Below are 22,159 nucleotides of genomic sequence, written 5' to 3' on the forward strand. Positions count from 1 at the left end.
GCCTGAACGGACTGTACAGACAAAGACTATCCTGTCTGAACTGACCCCAGTTGTAGAAAGATGCCATACACACTGAGCTGCACAGCAGAAGTAAAAAAAAATAAAATGCTAAAGCCTGATAAAAAGTGATTGAGGAATTGTGTGAACACCGAAGTGGTACTAATAAAAACTACAGCTCAATCCACAAATAACAAGGCCGTGCACAGCTCTAGTGAGCGAAAGGTTAAAAGCTATGGCTCTCTGGCAATGCAAAAACAGCGTATCACTGTACTGAGCAACAGAATGAAGTCAGCATGTCATTTATACGGCCGCTGAACACCATAAAAAAGCAAGGCCAGAGTTGATGGTTTTTTTTTGTTCACCTCTAACCTCCCAGAAATTTAATGAAAATTGATCAAAAAGTGGTATGTGCCTCAAAATGGTACCACCGAAACTGCAGCTCATCACGCGAAATGTGAGCACCCCCATACAGCTCCGCAAATGGAAAAATAAAATAGTTGTGACTTTGAGAAAATGTGGACATATACACATGATTGTAATAAAACAAAAATCTATATGAACGGTTGCCACCATAATTGTACTGATCTGCTAACCAGAGCGTAACACGTCACATATGTGGGGGTATTAAATAAATTACCTGAAAGCGCTGCGTTATAAGTGGGTGCTATACAAATAAGATTTTATTTATATCTCAAGGTGAATGCGTGTAAAAGAGATATCCGTAAAACGATGACATAATTGTAATTTCTGCACAAATGCGCCTTTTTTTTTTTTAAGGGAATCGCTTGATTAAAAATCCCAGACCAAAAAATACTGCCTTTTGGAGGAAGGTATTCCCAGGTTACTTTCACATTTTCCCCTCTTTCGTTATTTCCTCCTTCTACATAATAACTGATGTTACTACACCATTGTGCAGCGGTTAGTTCGTCAAAACTTTGATTGAGGCGCTGCACAATCGGCACATCAGCCTTATGTACAATCATCCTCCGCAATATTTCTTTTAGCTGAAATGTTCATTAATGTCATTAGTTGCTACATAAGTGCCACCAGTGGGCACTGCTGGCAAAGTCATGGGCATGTGAAAAGTTTGTTGTGGTGGTAGATAATAGACAACAGACGGCTCTGCCCAACCTAATATACGATTTGTGAACGTTTTCATGTTGATGTTACAAACATGCAAACCCAAAAAGAGGGTGCTCAGTTGAGCGAGCAATTTTCTTATAGCCAGGGGTGTAGTTAAAGGCTCATGGGCTCAAGTGCAAAAGTTTATCTTGGGGCTCTCCAACTTCTCTTAACCCCTTAACGCACAGGCATAACTTGAAGCTCCTGGGCCCCAATGCAAAACCTGTAACACGGCCCCAAACTATAATGCTTTATTCATATTACTAGGCTCCCTATATGGAGAAGAGAGGCGTTATGGACCCCTAAGGCTCCTGGGCCCAGGTAGAACCGCATTCCTTGCATCTCCTATAGTTACGCCAGTGTTTACAGCTAAACTGTTGTTTACAACAGAATTAAAAGTGCCTACTCAGAGAGAATACGCAAACTGGATTTTACTGTTTGATCTGACAAGGCAGCTTTCATTTTACCTCAGCAGTATAAGAAATGAAAGCTGAGCTGTGATTGGTTGTTATTGGCACCAAAAATTACAGGGGAAGTCGAGTTTTTGATTTTTAATTTTCTGCAGTATTTGTCGCATGCTGCTGAAGAACACTAATAAATTTCACTGAAATTGGACCAGAACTGTGAATTTGCATACAACACAAAGATATAGCGTTTTATATATAAGATTTACAGAATAGGCCATACATGTCTGATAGGGGTGCAGGTCTGACCCCTGAGACCGTCAGCTAGGATGAAATCAGAGCTCTCATGACCCACATCTACAGAATCATTTTAGCCATCGCCTTCTAAGGGTTCAACAGAGAGTTGGACACACTTGCGTAGGGCCTTCTGCAGTGTTGTCTATGGGAGTTACAAAAAGATACACATGCTATAATTTTTTTAAATAGGTACTACTGAAAGAGCTTCTTTAAAAATTACCGCTAAATGTGTTTTAGCACAGGTTGTGTGTAAATGTAATGATTTATTTCTTTGGTTTGGTAACTGACCTGTGAAAAAACGATCTCTTACAAAGAAAAAAATATTCGCCATCATCGCTCTCACTGATGACTATTGGAGAGTCCTGCTGTATAGACGAATCATGAGACCCCGGTATCAGTCCGGATTCCTGTAAATTACAGATAACAGAACTGAACAGTTTTCTATGTCCAATAACATAAAGCTAATTGTAAATAGAAAACGCAGTAAGACCAGCACCAACCTATCAGGAGCATTATTGTATCAGAGTGTAGTATCTGGTTCATTAGGGGATGGATGGAAACTGAAGCCACTGTCTTCTCCTCGGCTTGGAAACCTGTGAGTTGGCTATGTTTTTGGATGGGGCAGGAAAAAGGTAGAAAACATATTAAACCAAATCCGAAAAGATGATTAGGTCCAATTTCTGGAATAAATCATCTCAGTACATATTCCACTCACTTCTATCATCGCCCTATATGTAGTGCATGAAGGGTGTGAGGGACTCAGTTATGGTATGGATAAGGTTGGGAGGTGACATTTACTTAGCTTGTTACAATAGTAATCTCTGCCCTGTACATGGACATGTTGTCACAATGACCCCACTGAGGGGACTCTTTAGTCTGCAGCGTCATTCAGACTGGAATATTTTTGGTCAACTTCTTCCCTGCATCTTCTAGGACTTTTACCCCCCCTCCCGCCATGTATTAGAATTAACATATAAGTGACGCTCATGTAACTCCTCATCCTCTGAGTTGGACAGAACCATATTGCGCTTTTTTTGGCATAATGGCAAAACTTGCACAGAACGTAACTCACTCTGCAAACTCCTACATAAACCCTTAAAGGAACTTTGTGCGACTGGTAGTTTATAGGTGAGTCCAAACAATGATGAGATGCGGGCAGCATAGATGGTGCAAAAAAACATCCAAGGATGCACTTTATTCCTCCATGACGCAATAAAACAGCACAGCAACATTTCGACTTATCACAAGTCTTTGTCAAGCTGATAGTACATAGACACAACATAAAATATATCAGATACAACCCAATTATCCAATCAAAAAAGACAACACCCAGTGAAAGAACCTCCTCCAGACAGGTGTCTCCTGTCTGGCATCAGAGCGCGGCATATGCAGGGCACAGGCATTCATCCACCTTCCCCGTTATGATCCTCCATATCGTCGTTCTTCACTGCAAACTGCGGATGTGCAAGATCTAGAAATTATCGCGTCTTTCTCTTCAAAGTGTTCCGGTATTAGGTCGCCATAGCAATCACAACATTGCTGTTTCATTTTACAATGTAAACTGCACATGCGCAGGATCTTGGAAGTATCACGTAGATTTCTCTCAGCGTGCAAGCATCAGAAGGTCGCTATGGTAAACCACTCTGTTCTCTGCAACTCCAGTCCCCCTGTTTGAAATATCAACTATGCAGCATAGCAGAGAGAGGAGATCCTGCATTATCGGATTTCCGGATTCCCAGGTGTATTAAATCCCTGTGTGGCTTCCCCAAAGGTGTCATATGACTATATCCGGGTGGGATATCCACCATACATAAATCTCATTTACATTATTCAGTTTATAGTAATATAAGGAAAATGCAATTAATCATTTTAATTGATCACCAAATGATAGGGGATGGGATACCAACATTGAGGGGAATCAATCTACTCCGAGAGGCAGTACTATATGTCAAGAATTATCACCCCACTTCTTTTTTAGAGAACGCACATCCAGTGTGCATACAAAATATGATGGACAGACCGCACACCATGCAGTTAAAAATTTATTTCAATGGAGAACAATGCAAAGATAAAAATTTCTTAAACTATACCACAAATCAGGGAGAGAGAATGGAAAATGAAAGGGAGCGGAGGGGTGGGGGAAGGGGAAGAGAAAAAGGAGAGGGAGAGGAAAAGGGAAAAGATAGAGAAAGCAAGGAAAAAAAGAAAGAAAATGTAAAAAAGGAAAGAGGAGAGAAAGGAACAAAAAAAGAAGAGAACCCATAAGAGAGGGAAATGAACACCATCATGTCTTTCAAGGTGCGGGCAGACAAGCGTCATCGTATTCGCGCTGCAGCGTGTGCGTCGTAAAAACGTTTCGACGGTCGTATCTTTCGGCGATTTTTTAAACGGTGTGTCGCCAGAACACACGAGCGTCGAAGCGTCAACGATAATACCGTCGCCTAGCGATTTAGCGGCACACGGCTGTTTCGAATAATGCAGTAATGCTGTTGGGCGGAGCATTGGTAAACCTTTTTAAGAACCGGTTAATCTGCCGAACTTTATACCCACAAGAGAGGTCTTCTGTGTAGGTGAGAGTTTGTTCTGGCTGAAAATGTTTCCAGTGACACGGGAAGAGGCAGCCATCACATGGCTGGTGCATCGTCGCTTCTGTTCCAGGCGTAGAAGACGGCGCATTAGGGTCGCAAGTGAAGCTGCTCCTCCGAGTGTGCCGTCCAACGCCGCTCCAAGAATGGCTTACGAGCGGCGATATTGGGTTCACCCGATAATGCAGGCAGCGCAGGCTTCGGGATATTTTATCGAAATGTGTGCTGCTCTTCGAGAGTATCCCGAACAGTTTCAACTGTTTTGTCGACTAACAGTTACAGCGTTTGACGAGCTTCTGAGTGGAATAGAATCGTCGATAATACATCACGATACTACAATGCGAGAATCTATTCGACCAGAAGAAAGGCTACTCAACACTCAGGTAAATATGTGCTCCATGTAACTCCCACGCTTTGGACGTGATTGTACATTTTGTAATTGCTGACAGTGCATCCATCACTGCTGTAAGGTGGCACGCGAATAGTACATGTTAGTACTTGCTTTTCTATTTATTTGCCGCTATTTTTGTCAACAGAATTCCTATAACATGTAATGTGGCAGAGTATTGCACATGTTCAACTACTATGCTGTACAGTACCTATTGCTATGCCATGCATACTTGTATGTTGCTGTCTGCAAGATAGTACAAAAGCAAAAGCTTTGTTTTGTATCACGTCTGGCATGCACGCCGTTAATTGCAATGTGGAGTTCAAAAAGGATCAATCTGTCCCACTGTTAAGTAGTACCAAAGTGAGCAATAAAATACAGTGTTTATAGTTGTTTCAGTTATGTGTAATGTTAATAGCGTTCAGTGTAGTACTGGTCTTGCAGACATGTGTAGTCTTAATCCGTGACTACCTAAGGCTCAAGCGCATTGCATGAACTTTTATATCTTTCATAGCCGTCATTCAAAATGACGATATGTTATACTGAGTTACAATAGCACATCGCAGTCTGATCTTATGCAGTGGCCAAGGATTCTATCTAAATTCTGTAAGCGAACCATTATTATAATGGTCTAATTTTTTTTCCAGTTTTTTCTTCATCTCATATCTGCAATCCAAAGTCCTTTTTTCCCTTTTTTGGGACAAAAACATAGGATTTTGTGGCAGTGCGACTGTACAATTGTAGGTAGCGCTGCAATTTATCATGGAATCATGAAATCTATGAACCAGTAAATGTAGTGTTCGCTTTTTAGTACTTTTCAGGACACTTGCAATGCCAATTAGGGAACGTTTGCTTTAACCATTGTGTACTTACAGCCTTTTAACTTTACAAAATTTTTTTTTTCCATTCTCTTTTGTTTGTCTTATAGGTTTCTGGCAACTGGTAATTCATATGCATCCTTAAAATTCACCTTCCAACGTGGCCGTACAACGATAGGAAGAATCATTGTGGAACCCTGCAGTGCAATATGGGAGTACCTTCTTCCAATAGTCATGGCCCCTCCATCGCAGCAAGATTGGCATGAAGTTGCGAGTGCCTTCTGGGAGAGGGCCAATTTTCCAAATTGTTTGGGGGCTCTGGACGGCAAACATATACGTGTTCGAAAGCCCCCCAACTCAGGGTCCCGGTACTTCAACTATCGGCAATTTTTTTCTGTGGTCCTTCTTGCCGTAGCCGACAGCAATTACAGCTTTCGAATCGTTGACATTGGTGCCTATGGAAGTGTTGCAGATGCGCGCATCTTCAGCGCATCCAGAATGAGTAGGAGGCTTTCGGCTGCCCAACTAGCCCTGCCAGAACCATGTGCGCTTCCTGGTATGCCAGATATGCAACTGCCTTTTGTTTTTGTTGCAGATCAGGGATTTGGCCTTGCCAATCATGTCCTGCGGCCCTTTGCTCGTCGGGGCATCACGACCAGGAAGCAAGCTTTTAATTATCGCCTTTCCCCTTGCCAGGCGCTACGTAGAATGTGCGTTTGGCTTGCTGGTCAGTCGCTGGCGTGTCTTTCACACCTCTATGCAACTAGCGCCTGTGCATGTGTGCGCTGTAATTAAGGCAGCCGTGGTCCTGCATAATTACTGTAGGCGCTGTAATGTTGCTTGGGATGCTGCAAAGGGTAATGCAGATGACCTCATCGGACATCTTCGCCTAATGCAGTCGCAACGGGCTGCTCCGTCTGCTGTGCGAGTGCGTGAGCTATTTGCAGATTTTTTCCAAACTCCGCTTGGACACGTTCCCTGGCAGCTGGACCATGGACAGGGAGGCAATTGATTAGCCCGTCCCTTGCAGCATTTCTTTTTTTTTTAAGCCTAAACCTTGTATTGATTTTAGTGCAATTGGCCATTTTGTACCCAAAAGTTAGGGACTCGCAAGCACCGAGGATCCTTGATGTGGGTTGCGAGCTTAACATAATGCTCCACAATAGTGCTGCTCTGCTGCGGGTCGCCTGCAAATATCTCAGGATTGCGCTGTGTGGCTCATTATGGAACTAATACCTCGGTTGTCAGCTATTGCTAAGTACGTAGCCAAACCCAATAGCTGAATGTATAGTAAGGAAAATGTTGACGCTAAACTGTAAGCTGTTTGCCAAACCGCCATCCATAATCATTATTATTAATGCACTTCTTATTATGTTGTATAGCTCAAACTATACCATAATAAGGGCTTGTCGCTCAGTGCCTTGCTTCGGTAATAACAAAGGTGGAAGAGTTACTAAATGTGTCTTTGCTTTTAGATAGCGTTGGGATTTTCGGCACCACTGATGAAGACCCGGCTGATATACCACTCACTAATTTCTGCTTTGTGAAAGATCCTGAACGAAGTTATCAAGGCTTGCAATAATTGCTTTCTATCCGTAGATGTACTGGACATTACTGTGTTATATCTTTTCGTGCCATAGCCATTAAGTAATACATAATTTTCCAAATTCGACCCACGACTAGACGTAGACTGTAAACGCTGATGCAGTTGCCGGGTGGTTAAGCTACATGGGGCTGTATTCCTTTGGCCATGCAGGCACGTTTATGCACCTTACATATTACTTAACATGCCCCACTTATTGTGCTAGCTGTAGTCTAATGCTACACTTGGTATAATATTCATCAAGATGTTAGTACACTGTATCTTCTTAGTATCAATGGCTATGAACAATTTAGATGCATTTCACAAGGGCAGGAGAACAATCCCACGGCTTGGGAAACCTGTCACAACCAGTGTATGTTATGCGCTTAGGCACAGTTTTTGTTAATTCATTGGTAGCCGGAGAGCAATGTTAATGAAGGGCATATGCTCTTTTTGGGTTGGTAAAAACAATCAGTTCTCGTCGCAGTTAGTTCGAGTGTTTGCTGCCCGCATTAGCACACAAAAAGTTTTTGGATGGCAATTATCCACCCATTTACAACTACACATTGCCACTGTTTCATCCCTGTCAAGATTGCACAGTCACCAAAGTAATGGTACCACTCCAAATATCACCAGTCCAGTAGTGCCATTATTATTTACGCGTCGCCCAACATATTCTGTCTGCAGCTACGTGACTGTTTTTACTGACTACTACATGCTTGCCTATGCTATACTGCAAACAAGCTATGTTCTTCTTGGAGGGCACATATGTAGTGCTGTGCTTGTTTGTGGATTTGTACGGGACGGTAGTAAGCAAGTTGAATTTCTCAACATGTTTTCATTGCTGCATTTCTTAACTGCGGCATAATCTTCTTTTCTTACCTATGTCTTTTGTGTTCAACCTGTGTACGCAAAGCACGTCCCCCCCCCCCAAAAAATAAAGAGTTGATGTACTTTCGAAATACGTCTGTTTGTAATGTTATTATCATATTTCTCCAGGAATGTTAATATTTCCGTATGCGTAATAAAGCCGCACAGTTTTTCCATTCTCAGCAACGGCAGCATTGCAATGCAGTGAATAAAGTAATGGCAATGCCGAAACCATTTCGAGCTGTCGTAGTCTGGCATAGTTGTACAACAGCAATGTGCACGCTTGGGCTGTGTATGTATGCAGTGGGGCCTGCTTTCTTGCACACAACAGCGAGAACTAGCAAAACCTTTTCAGCACGTCGACACTGCATTGCTTCTGCACTACTGGCTGACAAGCGTTTGCAGTAAGAGTCACACCAAGCACACATAACTTTTTTGATACTCTCGCCCTATTTTTAAACATGGTCTTCATCCGCGAAACAAATGTGTTTTGGGTGTGCATTGCCACATACACCTAAAATGTTACATGTATATTTGTGTGTCCACGGCATATGTGTTTGCAGTAAATATTGATATGATGGCTGCTAACTGTTTTTGAGTTTTTCCCCACTATGCTAGGGATTGGGTTTGGCAGCAGTTAATAGAGTTCTATGTTACATAGTTTTCTAGTTTGTTTCCCCTCCACATCTTTTACTGTAAATCTTATTTGTTCCTATTCTTTCGCCACAACTGCACCCTTAAAAGACAAATGCCCTGGATTACATACTTAACAGTCCAAGGAGATGCGTAAGCAGACATATTCACGAAGACATGGTGTTTTCTGCCTCATACTGTATAATGTTGGTGTTGTTTGGCCCTTTTTTTTTTAACTTAGGGATAATCTACCCACGAAAAGTTTAAAACACCCCAAAAAAAAGGTTCACGACACATGTCCTTACCAAAGAACATGACAAAAACTTAATTTAACAACTAATTGTTACACGTCACATTGGGGTCTGAAAAGTATATATTGTATCACAATGTACTGTAGCAATTGCCGCCAAAAGGCACATTTGTCGCTCTGATAAGCATCGTTTATTCTAAGAATATTGCTTGGTTCATCCCAAGTCGTCAGGCTGCTCCTACTGTTGCTAAAGCCATACATTAGCACTTGTCCACTTTGTCATCCTACCCAAGCTAAAGTTTGCGCTACGGTTTCATGATGCTACATAAATATTTGCCCCTACCAAAAACATCCTCATCTGTCATATACATTGTAATGCTAATTTTACCGTAATCATTGCGCTCAACCCATCTTCCAAGCAATGGGCCACATCACAAATAATGTTTGTAAAGTTGCCCATTGCCTAGCGCAACAATGCATGTCCACAAAAATACAGTGCCAAAACAATAGGTGTCATGGGTGTAAAGGCATTTCATCACATTGGGAAACGGTTGAAGTGCTTACGTTGTCATCCCACGCAACTCTCAGGTTACCTACGGAAGTTAGAGTGCCATGTTTTCTGAAAACCTCCTAGCTACCTGGAAAGTATAGGGTACAGACCGAAGTCTGCCATAATAAGGCAGCCAGTAAGAATGTTGGGAAGCAGGTGACACATTAAAATTGCCAAAGGAAAAAAACAAAGAACACAGAAACAGTACGTCTAAACAAACGGCTCTTTTATTTTGCTTCCTGTTAACGGTCAGGCACTTCCACTTTGGCAGCACAACTGTGCCTGTAACTGCTCCTTAAAACTTTTTGTCAAACCAAAAATGGTGTGCATTGTTCAGCTTTACATCACATACCGAACGTAGTTAAACATTAACAAAAAAATCAACCTAAACAATAAATACAACTACTGACGGGCGGCGATCATATCCTGCCGCCAGGCCTCCAGCTCTGCTATCTTCTGCAGTGCAACGGCAAGGTGGTGCTGCGTGGCTAATAACGCTGCCGTGCACACGACAATTAGCTGTCAAGCCGTACTCGGGGTTGTGTCTTCTGTGTTCAACATTGGTTCAGGAACAAGGGAAAAAAGAGGAGCGACAATAGGGAGTTACAAGTAATTGCACTGGCAAGTTGTTTGCTCAGGAAAAACAAGTTGAACCTTAGTAATGCTAAAGCACACCTCTCCTGAGAAATTTTTACAGTCTATTAGCTCCGAAAACATCATGCCGCGCGATAGCACGACCCTCCACATTAATGCGGTGCGCAATGTGTGTATTATTTCAATTGTAGGTAGAGCATATCTTACTAGAGCAGGTGCAAGTATTATTTGCTACAAACAAATACCACGAGCAAGCCATTGCCTTTAGTAGCAATTTCCAAAATGACGCACAGCCCTGAGTCCGGCACGATTTGCGCATGCGCATGCAGCCGTCTAATTTGTTAAACCATTTATTCACACTGCTGTCGGCCACATGAGCAGTTTTTATGCGCTCCTAGGATAACACACAGAACAGTAATCGCAGATTGCACCTATCTGCGATCTGTGATTCCTGTTCTCTTCTCTATATGTGCTCCATGGGGCCGGCGGCAGCAGCGCCGACCCCATGAAGAACATATGGGAGACATTTAATTCTTCTCTGCCACAGCTGTACCAACTGTGGCATAGCAGAGCCATGTTTACCCATTGAATTAAATCTTGCCCGCAATCGAGCCGACTTGATAGAAATAAATGGGATGCTGGCTTGCGCGGGATGATTTGAAGGGAAGGGCCTAAGTAGATGATCCCTTTGCTGCAAATCATCGCGTAAAGTGGCAGCAAAAGAAAAAAGAAAAAAAACACCTGCTCCCGGCAGTCAACGTTCGACGCAGCCTTCCTGCAGGGGGGGTGAAGGGGGTGTGTGTCAGACCTGCCCCCTGATTGGCTGTGCGCACAGCCAATCAGGGGGCAGGTCGGACTCTCACAGCCACTGCAGGAAGGCCGCGCAGCACTCTGGCTGTCGGGAACAGGTCAGTATATATATAGTTTGCATTTTCACACTTTACAGGATGCATTGCATCAAAGGGCTTAACGGTATAAGCAGTTCTCTGACAATGCTTTCCGCAGTCGCCTGCTGCGCATTGCTTTCAATGGAGCGGGCTGTATTTCCGGCTCCATTTAATGCAATGCGCTGGACTGCTCTGCAGCATTTATAATGGGACGTGCCTCTCAGCAGACTTTCAGATGAGTCACGGTCAGCACTAGCGCGAGATGCGGGTGCGTATCCTTCATGCCATCCGCAAAACGCGCCAAAACACACCCGTGGGAGTAAGGCCTTAGCCGACTGTGAATGCTATTGTAAGGCTAACAGAACGTGCACATTGGTGAAGCAGCTTCTTGAATTAATCGCAATGCTTCAAAATGTTGGATTTTCCTTAGATATAGGGCTCCACCAACGCACTAAGTACATAGCTATGTTTATTATTGGGCGAACTCGCGCACATTTCAAGCAGCGTATATGTTAGGGAAATCTTCTGTTCCCAATTTAATGTGTGAGATCTGTTAGGGGTCTAACAATTGCAGCAGATCTCCCCTCAAACGTACCATTAATTGCTATGTAGAAAAGCAATGGTGCAAAACGCAGTCCGGTCATTTTGTGGCAAGGTACGCTCAGCCGTAAATATTTATCAACCTAGCAAGTTCGGCTAATGTGCACCAACCGTCTTCCAACAATTGATCCCTTGTGCTATCATTCTACGTCGCAAATGTTTTTGAACAAACCGTTGTGCATGCACTAAATACACATTTCCGCACAAACATTACATCTAGCGGTCATGGTGTTGTCAGTCTTGCAAGCTGCATGCCCTCAACAATCACAATAGGAACATTAGCGACAAGTAGTGGTGGTCGGATGGTACGGCCAAAAACACAGGAATGTAAAGTGCAAGATTGCCATCAGGGCATGATAAAAGGTAATAGTACTATTACCTTAGACAGATTTCAGGTATGTATTGTGTTGAAAGCAAATAAGCGCTGCCCAAAACATAAAACACCCATACTTCAGAGCAGAAGTGTAGCCCCTTTCCAAGCTGCTACAGCAAACATTTAACACAGTCTAATGCTGTTAATGAAGAATGTGTAATTCTGATTCATGTCATCCAAAGGCATAGGTCTGCAAACAAAATTCACATTGCGGTGTACAATGCTTCTGTTCCCAAACACTAGTCCTTCAATAACGTCAACGCTGGTACTGAATGCAGAGTTTGATAATGCCTATATAGAACACACTTCAGTACTTAAATTTCTTTCGTGTGTTCCTGAAGCTTGATTTCCTTGGCCAACGTGCATTATCTTAGCGCCAGATTAGCAGATTGCATAAATTAACGACAAAAATAAGTGTACAATTTGATAACCTTACGAATGACCAAGACGTCACATTTCAAAAACGGCATTGCTTTACGCTCAACAACTTACGCCTGTAGTGCACTGCATACCTTCAAATACAGGGCTGGCCCTGCTTGCCGTGGGTGCTGCCATTTGTAGCTCTTCTCTGTTAGTTGGTGGGCTGCTCGCCCTGACCAGGACGCGATCCTGGCGTGCTCCACTGCCTCCTGTTGGTAGCATAACAATGTGACTAAGGGATTGCCCAGCTTTAGTGATTTTGTGCACTACATGTTGTCGTCCAACGACAGCTTAGACATAAGCATTTGTGTCAGTACATCAACATGTACCTGACATTGGCAAAGTCCAGCAAATAAGCCACACTCACCTATACGCCGTGGGTAATTGTACTCCTGTTGGTGCGCGGAAAGATGCTGCTGTCGAGCTGTATGGGCATAAGGAACAATGTCTGTAAGTTCTCATTACCAAATGCTTAGTCACAGTTACGAAAGTAAGAGTAATTGATGATTACTTTGTTAATCTCCACCATTTTTGGGTTCTTTGGGAGCTCCCATGCAACTTTTATACGACCTTCTGGCTCACACAATCGTCAACTGTCATCATGGCTGTGTATCATTGCTGGGCATATTAACATCATACCTTACGATCGTAAGCCAACATTTATGCCGGTCGTGCTGCAGCCCACTGCGTGAGCAGAAACGGTGCAGTACAGCCTTGAATACAAACACGCATAGTTGTCGGCGGCAGCACAAGGAAATCTTCACGTTTGAAGGAATATTCAACTGAGAAGGGCGGTATGAATCGTCGACGAGGCCGTTCTGTATATATTTTTAAGAACAAACCGCACTATCATATTAGTAACGGTACACACCATACACTGTAGTGTGACCTAGCTGAGGAGTACCCACTTTTTGTAGTGTAACATGATGGTGACCAGATCCGTATTTGCCTTGCCACTTTTCAGCAGTTCTTCCCTTTGATATCATTAGTCATAACTTGACTGCTAGTGCGAGCAATGGCAAGTTCTCAATTTCAACGTGTAAGACTAGAACAGAAGACTTAAAAACCAAGGTTCCCCGACTGCATATATTATGCATGTAGCCGTATGTACATCAGACAATGGCGGCTGCATAGCAGCTGCGCAGTATAATTATTTTCGTGTGGTCGGGAACCAAGATGTGAACGTCGGCAAGCAAAAAAAAGGACACATTGCCAACCACGGCTGCAGAAAACAATGGTTTGCCATGTTTGTTTCGAAAATATACGTCTATGAACCCAAACAATCAACAACACCTATATTACTGACGCATTGCTTGCATTGTAACCGCAAGCAAATCGCATTTCAATAGAACGCTCCTAAAGCTCGATGCTGATGTTATTAACGTTTAGTACATGCGCGTTAATGCTTCGCTGCACTTAGCATTCTTCAGCCACTCTAGTAAGTGCTGCAGCAGTAATTACAATCTAAATAATCTGTTAAACTGACACACTGTGACGCAATGCACATGTCGATGTTTCAAGCACTGTACGACAGTATAGTAATGTTAAAAAATAAAAAATGTAACCATTGTTTTTACGAAACAATTGGCAGTTTATAATCATTGACGTTGCAAAGTTTTCGAAGTGCTTGTTGCATTCGCCGAAAAATCGAAGTCACGCGTTACTGTAGAACGCCTTGGCCTACCTCGCTCCCGATGCCGGTTCTGCCTACGAATCCTCCTTAGTCCGCCCGGGTCCTTGGACTTCAGATCGCACCACTTCTTCTGCAATTGAGTGCGTGTTCGGGTGGTGCCAAAACGCCGTTCAAGGGTGCGAGCTACCTCGGACAGGATGCTCCTTTTATGGGAATTCGGATGGAGGTAGGGGCCATGCACGCCGTCATAGTCGCGGCGGTCCATTATCTTGACAAAAGTACGGACCTCGCGCTTTCCTAATGGGGCGTTGCGTTTGGCCATGTTTGGGAATCGCGGAGGTGGTGTAGATGGGGCAAAATGGCCGTGTCCGGTGCAGGGTTGCGTACTTCCTGTGCTGCTTTCCCGCCAAAACTTACTGAGCTTCGGTTGAACTATTCGCCCGCCCACTCACGTGATTACAGTGTCCACACAGTGCGAAAAAGGAAAGGAAGCGTTTTAAAAAGTAGTTAACATTGGGATAATCAGACAAAACTTAGCAGAGTTCGAAATATCTGTACGTCACAAATCCAAAGCATAAGTTTCTGTCTACAACAAGTCATGCCCACGTTTATTAGCTACGTTGCGAAAACACAAACGAACCCACTGGCCTGTGCGTCTCAAAAAGCTCTTTACCAAGTATGAACGACTGTGCAAGTTCCAAGCGGCGCAAACTCGTAATGCGTACAGCTTTGCATAGGCGAATAAAATCATGATGACACAGCGTTTGCAGTGCCTACATCGATATGCATTCAGAAAAACCGAGTAGGTTTGGTGCTTCCTAAAACGAGCGAGCCATTTGCAGCGGTTTCAAACGCCCAGTGTCACGCAACTAAGCATACGGATTCATTTGCATTCGAAATTTGGCACGAGCATTGATTATGTCATAAATAGGAAAAGCTAATGGGTCCCAACTCCATTATTTAATTCTATGCGCAAAAGAATTAGCGTCCAAATTTTACGTACGAAATGTAATTTTCTCACTTTCCGGTGTCATAGAAACGTGAAATTTGGCACGAGCATTGATTATGTCATAAATAGGAAAAATAAAAGGTCCCAACTCGATTATTTAATTCTAGCGCAAAAGAATTAGCGTTGAATTTTTTCATATATAGCCTAAATCTCTCACTTCCCAATGTCATAGAAACATGAAATTTGCCATAAGCATTGGATATGTAATAAATAGGAAAAGCTAATGGGTCTCAACTCGATTATTCAATTCTAGCGCAAAAAAACTAGTGCCAAATTTTACGTACGGAATCTAATAGTCTCACTTCTTGGTGTCATAGAAACATGAAATTTGGAACGGGCATTGATTATGTCATAAATAGGAAAAGTTAATGGGTCCCACCTCAATTGTTCAATTCTAATTCGCTAGCTCATGCGGCCAATTATCACAGTCATGACTCGTTTGTAATGGAGCGAGCAGCGACCAAAGGATCAGTTTATTCGCTTGCGCAAAAGGCGCGAACTTTTACTGTCCTCGGGGAACGGCCAGTATGCGTATTGATACTGAACTTGAATTCGCGCCAAAACTTTCTGGCGGGAAGTCCGCCGGAAGCAACTACGGCGGCCATTTTATTGCTCAGTCGCACCCTGACAAGATGTCACGCCGGACTGCAGCTCTCGGGCCCCAAGAAGTCCGGACACTTGTTAGGATCATGGATTCGCGGGACTACGATGGACAACATGGCCCATACATGCAGCCGAATCTGCACAAAAGAAAGATTATTGCGGAGGTAAGAAGAGCCCTCCGCAAGAAGTATGGAGAGTTCCGAACAGCGGGACAAGTGCAAAAGAAGTGGAGCGACCTGAAATTGAAAAGCCCAGTTGCTCTCCAGGACATTCGGTGCAAGATACGGACAAAGAAAGGTAGGTTAAAGCGATATCACAGCAATGCAACTGTCACTGCCCTTCGATATTGCTCTCATGTGAATATCCGGCAATCCTTTATTTAGCGAATATTTAACGAAACGGCGCATACTAAAAGGTGATGTTCATTTGTCCCAAGAAATATGTTACAAGTAGTGCACAGCGATGCAACTCATAACATTACATTATTTTTGGGCACCGAAGGAGTGGTGTTTGCTTATAGTTGCGCTGACCTGTTGAAACCAACTTGTGCACTAACTTATGGCGGTTATTTCTGTGATCTCTCTGCGATTTGGAACCTGCTCATAGCATTTACCAAGGCGAACAACTTTGACCGTTCGGGTCATTTTGGACAACCCCTAATTGCACACACACTGCTGACGGGCTAAGAGTTGCTGGCATGCACATTCTTGCCTTGTCAATTTGCCTGTTGTTGGCATTAACGTTATCTGGGTTTGCCCAAGTTTATCGGCTTGCATTCTCCTATTACCTGTAATTCTACTGTTGCCCATTTTTCCGTGAGCAAGGGTTTTTTTCGGGCGAGGCACAAGCAAGACTAACCGAGGCAAACACAACAAATTATGCCAATGCACTGCCACACGCCTTAGCAATCAATCCTGCTGCACATTCACTGTCACGGGTGAGCATCAAAACGATGCGCTGGCACTAGACACTAATATGTGCTGTGAAGTGCACTCCTGTAAATGGAGAAATGTGTTATGTGCACATCTTCAGTTTGCTTTGGGAAAGCGTTCCTTTGCTGGGCACCCGGTTTATGGTATTTCAGGTTGCAGATGTCCAAAAAGGAATGTGTTGCCATTGGTGAAGACCACATTAGTGGCTGATAGCTGCTTATCCACGTTTCACAAACTATTGACTTCAATCTTTTTTACAGGGAAAACTTCTCAGCGCTCTATGAGGAGAACGGCAACCAATAATCCCTCTGGAAGAAGCGAAGTTGAGCGCAAACAAAAGCATACTGCAAAGTTGGGGAAAAGAAGGCCACAAGCAGGTGAAGGTTTGGAATGCTTAGCAACTATACACCTAAAGCATTAAATTGGTGACTGATTAAGGTTTTTTTTTGCCCTCTATGCCACAGAGCACGTTGCTCCAATGCCTACATCAGCACATACTTCCCAAGACAACCCCCACTCGGCTGAGAGGCACACTTGCATGTTTTCCCCCTCCACAAGTCTATTGCATGCAAATGAAGACGGCCCTTTTGTGTCATGTGGTGGTAAGTTATGTATCGCTTTACACCACTCCTCTAGTTGTCTAAAGTTAGCACAATGCTGCTACTTACTTCGCGCAACACAATCATGTTGTGGCAATCAGGAACACGTGTCGCTTAGAAAGAGTTACAAAATTACTAGGCTTCTGGCATTGTTCTGACGGTTCCCTTCACTTCGAATGCAGTGCCATAGGCAAGGCAATAGCAAATTTGAGCGCTACCGCTGCCTTTACGTGTGCATAACACACCAAGACACCTTTGTCCCGTTTTTTTGAAGATGTTTAACACCGATCGGTTGCTTTTAGGCAGTACTGTAGTACCCCAATAGTATATAATGATCCATTTTGCCCATCATAAAGGCTAGATGAAATTGCCACAAGAACCGTGCAGGACACTGACAAAAGGGAAAATGATGGACACCCGAACCAAAGGCAGTCTCCAAAATATCACTACATAACGAGCTGCGATGCATACGCGTGAAAAATAATTGCCCACTTATTACCAGCAGACCACGTTAAGGGACGGAAAAATAGTTTGGGAACTTTGCCCTTTCCTATAATGGCGAAGATGGCCAGGGACCCATTATGGGCAGCACACTTGCGGCACTGTTACACAGCTTTGGCCAACATTTGTGTTTGGTACATACAAGCCCCAGTTGAAGGTGATTTCGAGTGCAATGGAGTGGAAATGTACAGAATGATGCCATTATGAGCACAACAGCATTATAGATTATGTGCTAGCTGTTTAGCTTTGCTGATTGAGCAGCACTATAGCAAGACAAAGAGATGAGAGAAATCTTTTTGCTGCTCCCAACGTGCAACGCTGTCAACACAAAACAAAGGCAAACTTCTGCTTGTTCCCGAAAAAGGGGGGAGTCAAGCTGCCAAATGTTATGCGACACTGCTGTGTAAAACACAAATTGTGACGGACTGATTGCACCCAGTTCTTTTTCTTATTGGTATTTGGCCAAATGTTCGGATTGTATGAATAGAAATTTGCGTGGCTAGCAAACAGACACTGCATATATTTCTGGCAGAACGTATTTTTGTTGACAATACTGAATATTTGTCTGGGAGCCAAGCAAAACAGTGGCAAACATTACTTTGCCCATCGGTATGGCTGTAAATGTTTATGCTGGAGGCAGGACTAGGTTTACTAGGTCTGCAGCGTGTAAATAAAAAAGGTAATAATATAGATGGTAACAAAGCATGTAAAAGCTGCACATCACTATCGTTCCTTACTGTAAATTGTAACAACGTTCATAGTTGACTACTGTACGCGATGCAGCAATAGGGACCCCCACATTCTGGATGCTATTTAAATTTCAGTGGTGTTTGGTGAAACATTGTATGCCGACAACGAGTTGTTTGCCCTTTGCCGTGCTCTGCTTCCACTTTTCCCGCATTCCAATCACCTGTAACAAAAAACACACCCTTTCACACAGCTACCTTTTTCTTGCCACAAGGTTTGCAGTGTTTTGGTGTGTGAAGCGATTTTATTTTAGGAGCAGTGCACCAAAAAGTTTGGATGCATGTGAATGCGGTGTACGAGCTAAAATCGCCTCTCAGCCAATCTCGTAGGATAGTAAGCGCAACATTTGACATGCGTCCGAGTAAATTCCAACAAAGAGATATACCGTCAAACAGCATTTGGATATTTATAATCTTGGAGTGACACGCAGCCCTCTGAGATGGTGGGACAAAATGTACGTCTCAGTGTTACAGAATGCTAGTACGCTTGAGTGTGCTTACTGCTAAATTCAAAGTTGTCTATACAGATAAAAAGTAATGAAAGCAGCTTGGCGTGGACAAATAACGAATGGCAAAGGTGCTGAGAAATAGTAGATTTTGGAAAGTGTATTGGCATGCAGAAAGCAGTAACCACATTGCTTAAGTGTTCTAATGGAAAAGATTTTGACAACGCATTTAATGTTGGAGCACCCCAACCATATAACATATGACGCTGCAAACTTGTGACACTTTCCAGCTACATTGGCAAACTGACGATGTGTAGCGTTAGTGATCTGTAATAAACACCAAAAAACGTCACGATGATGTATGAATGTTTGCCACCATTTATCAAGCACATGTTTCCACAAACATGGTTGCACTGTCACACTATGTCAAACTTGATACTGCAATGCACTAGATTATTATCTGAAGACACAAAGCCATAAACATTACCAATGCACTTTGTCCGCTGGACATAACTTGTTAGTATTTGTTCCCTCTTTTCACACGGTTTAGGTATTGGGCCATGCACAGAAATGTCCGATCATCTTCGGAACCTCATTGTTAAGTGCATTGGAATGGTACTAGCACAACAGAATGTTCTCCCTTCTGGAAAGGCTTGGCGACCTTGAAGAATGGAGGCAAATCCACATTGGCACAAGACTGTAGTAGTGAAATTGGTGCCACAAACGTTACGGACAATGCTATATGTATGCACTGCAAGTCCCGTTTGCAATGGTTGATAGCAGTCATAGTTTTAGTAATGTTGTTCTATTTATGGTGTCTTTCCTACAATACAGCATTGGCTCAGCAGGTGGGTCACAATGATCATTCCAATGCAGGAAATGTATACACTTTAGTTTGTGAAATGCCTTAGATGCACTTAAAATACACGTTACAGATTCATTAATATATGTAAAAACATACACTTCACGCCCTTCGGCCGACGGTGGTTTCTCCAGGCATTTTGCCCATCTCCACACGGATGTGTTTCTGCCAAGTGCGTGGCTGTGGGCCAAGTTAATCACTCGGAAAATCGGCTGATACGCACGTTTGCTTAGAAAAACACGGGACATGCCCATCGCATGGAATGCAATGCAGCCGGCAATGCAGCCAACTGTATTGAAAGCAATTTGTTGCCGGCGTGCACCAGGTGACTAGTCGGGAAGGCCAGAAATTGATAAGCCCTTCCCTGCAATGCATCCAGCAAAGTAGGAGAAACGGCCCAAAAATCCCCAACCCCCCCCCAAAAAAAAAAAGGAAAAAGTCATGGCGGCAGACCAGCAGGGGATGTGAAGGGGGTGCGATTCATACTTGCCTTTGGTTTGCGCAGCGTTGAGCCTATCAGGGGGAAGCCAGACTAACACCCCCTTCACACCCACTGCTGCCCTGCCGCTCTGAACTCTGTCTGCCGGCCCAAGGTTAGTACTCTTTTTTTTTTTCCCCACACATTTCAGGATGACTTGCAGGGAAGGGATTATGTATGTAAGCCCTTCACGACAAGAAATGCCGCGCACGCCGACAGTCCATTGCTTTCAATGCCGCGACCTGCTTTGGCCCCTCCAGTTGATTCAATGGCCACACATCGCTTTTCTCGGCCACAGCTGTTGCAGCTGTTGCAGAGAAGAAAACTTTGTCTTCTATATGTCCTCAATGGGGTTGGCGCTGCTGCCGCCGGCCACATTCTGCGCATATAGACAAGAAAAGAGGAATCGCATAAAGTTGTGATCTGCGATGTCTATTGTGAAATGGCAGGGACAAGCGCATAAGAAACGGTCATGTCTCCCATTGCTTTGCTAACAAATGCTTCTTAAGAAATGCCTGACACATGGGCATGCGCACATTGCGGGGCCCAAAGCCCATGTGACTCTGGCCTAAGAGCCACATGGAAGGTAAATGAGTCGGTGTTGTAAAGCTTGCCTATGATCCTCTGCTTTTGGAGTATGGCAACACCACCGCTATGCAACTGTGTAGTGTTATTCGACTGTTTATTGCTGCATTGTCCATGTTTGGGTGTGCTTTATAGGCGTAAGTGTTTTAATCACATTGCTCGTTAAATGTTGAAACATGTCTTTAGCTTGTTGAAATACAAAAAAAAAAAAAAACCTTAACTGCATGCGAGTGTGATTGGTGCATTTGCTATGCTTACAGTAGAGATGTCTGGCGTCAAAACTGTAGTACAGACCACACGGATTATTATTTAAGCAACAGCTGTACCTTATGATTAACATGTGGCAGACTGCATTGGACATTAACGTCTCCTTGAGGGTTTTTTGCCCTGGTTAATACCACCTTGAGTTTAACTCCGAAAGCTGTATGGCCTTTTTTTGGTAAAAAACGGTTTTCTGTTACCTTTTTTTTTTTTTGGGCCCGCCTCTTAAACACTACACAAGTTCAATGACACGACATTGCCTGGCCAAACACAAGATACTTGCAGTGCTTTACGAAGATGCATGACCCCTTATCACTTGGAAAGCGTGCTCACACATAATGGTAATTTTGATGCAGTCTAACATGCAAGAAGGCGATATTTAATTTCCTTTCCCAGGCCCGTAACTGATATCCGAGAGTACAGAAACAGATACATAGCTCTGTTTCGATAGTGAACATGAGTGCGTTCTGTGTGAAACCGTACATTGCTTGCCTGTACAAATATTTGTGAGTATGCCTGTGCTAGCCCTTGAAGACTTACTTGCCGACACGGCACAGGAATCTGCATTGAACAGCATGCAGGAAAGGAGGGGAACACTTTCTCACTCTGTTGCATTTGCTCTCCTGACTTCCCTGCTGCGACTCAACTAACAGCCGTAGCTGCCCACTAATTTCCAGGAATGAGCAGTATAATACTCGACGAAAACACATTCCGTTAGTGCGCATTGCTTTCGCGAGTATGGTACTGCAGGCCCAGTGCGTAACTCTTCACAACATCTTAAACTCTATTGTGGAATTGGATTTCTTGTGCTCCTAATTTTGGCAACAGTGCGATAGCAAAGAGTTAAAGGCTTTCCAAGTGTTTGGCTAGTATGTAATTGAGTCAAAGTGTAACTGAACCTTTTGGCGGATGCTAATTTACATGTCAGCAAGTAGGCAATACAAGAATAAGCTGCATATTACTCAGAAACATCCAACACTTAAAGTTAAGTACAGCACTGTAATGCGCCAACTACATGCATGCTATGCTAAACTGATGTCTCTTAGTTTAGAGTTCGGCGCAAATAGATCATTGACGCTAGAGATGAGCGAGCGTACTCGGATAAGCAGTACTTGCTGGAGTAATTGGCTT

The sequence above is a fragment of the Eleutherodactylus coqui genome, chromosome 7 (genome assembly GCF_035609145.1).
Source record: "Eleutherodactylus coqui strain aEleCoq1 chromosome 7, aEleCoq1.hap1, whole genome shotgun sequence".
Taxonomy (NCBI): domain Eukaryota; kingdom Metazoa; phylum Chordata; class Amphibia; order Anura; family Eleutherodactylidae; genus Eleutherodactylus; species Eleutherodactylus coqui.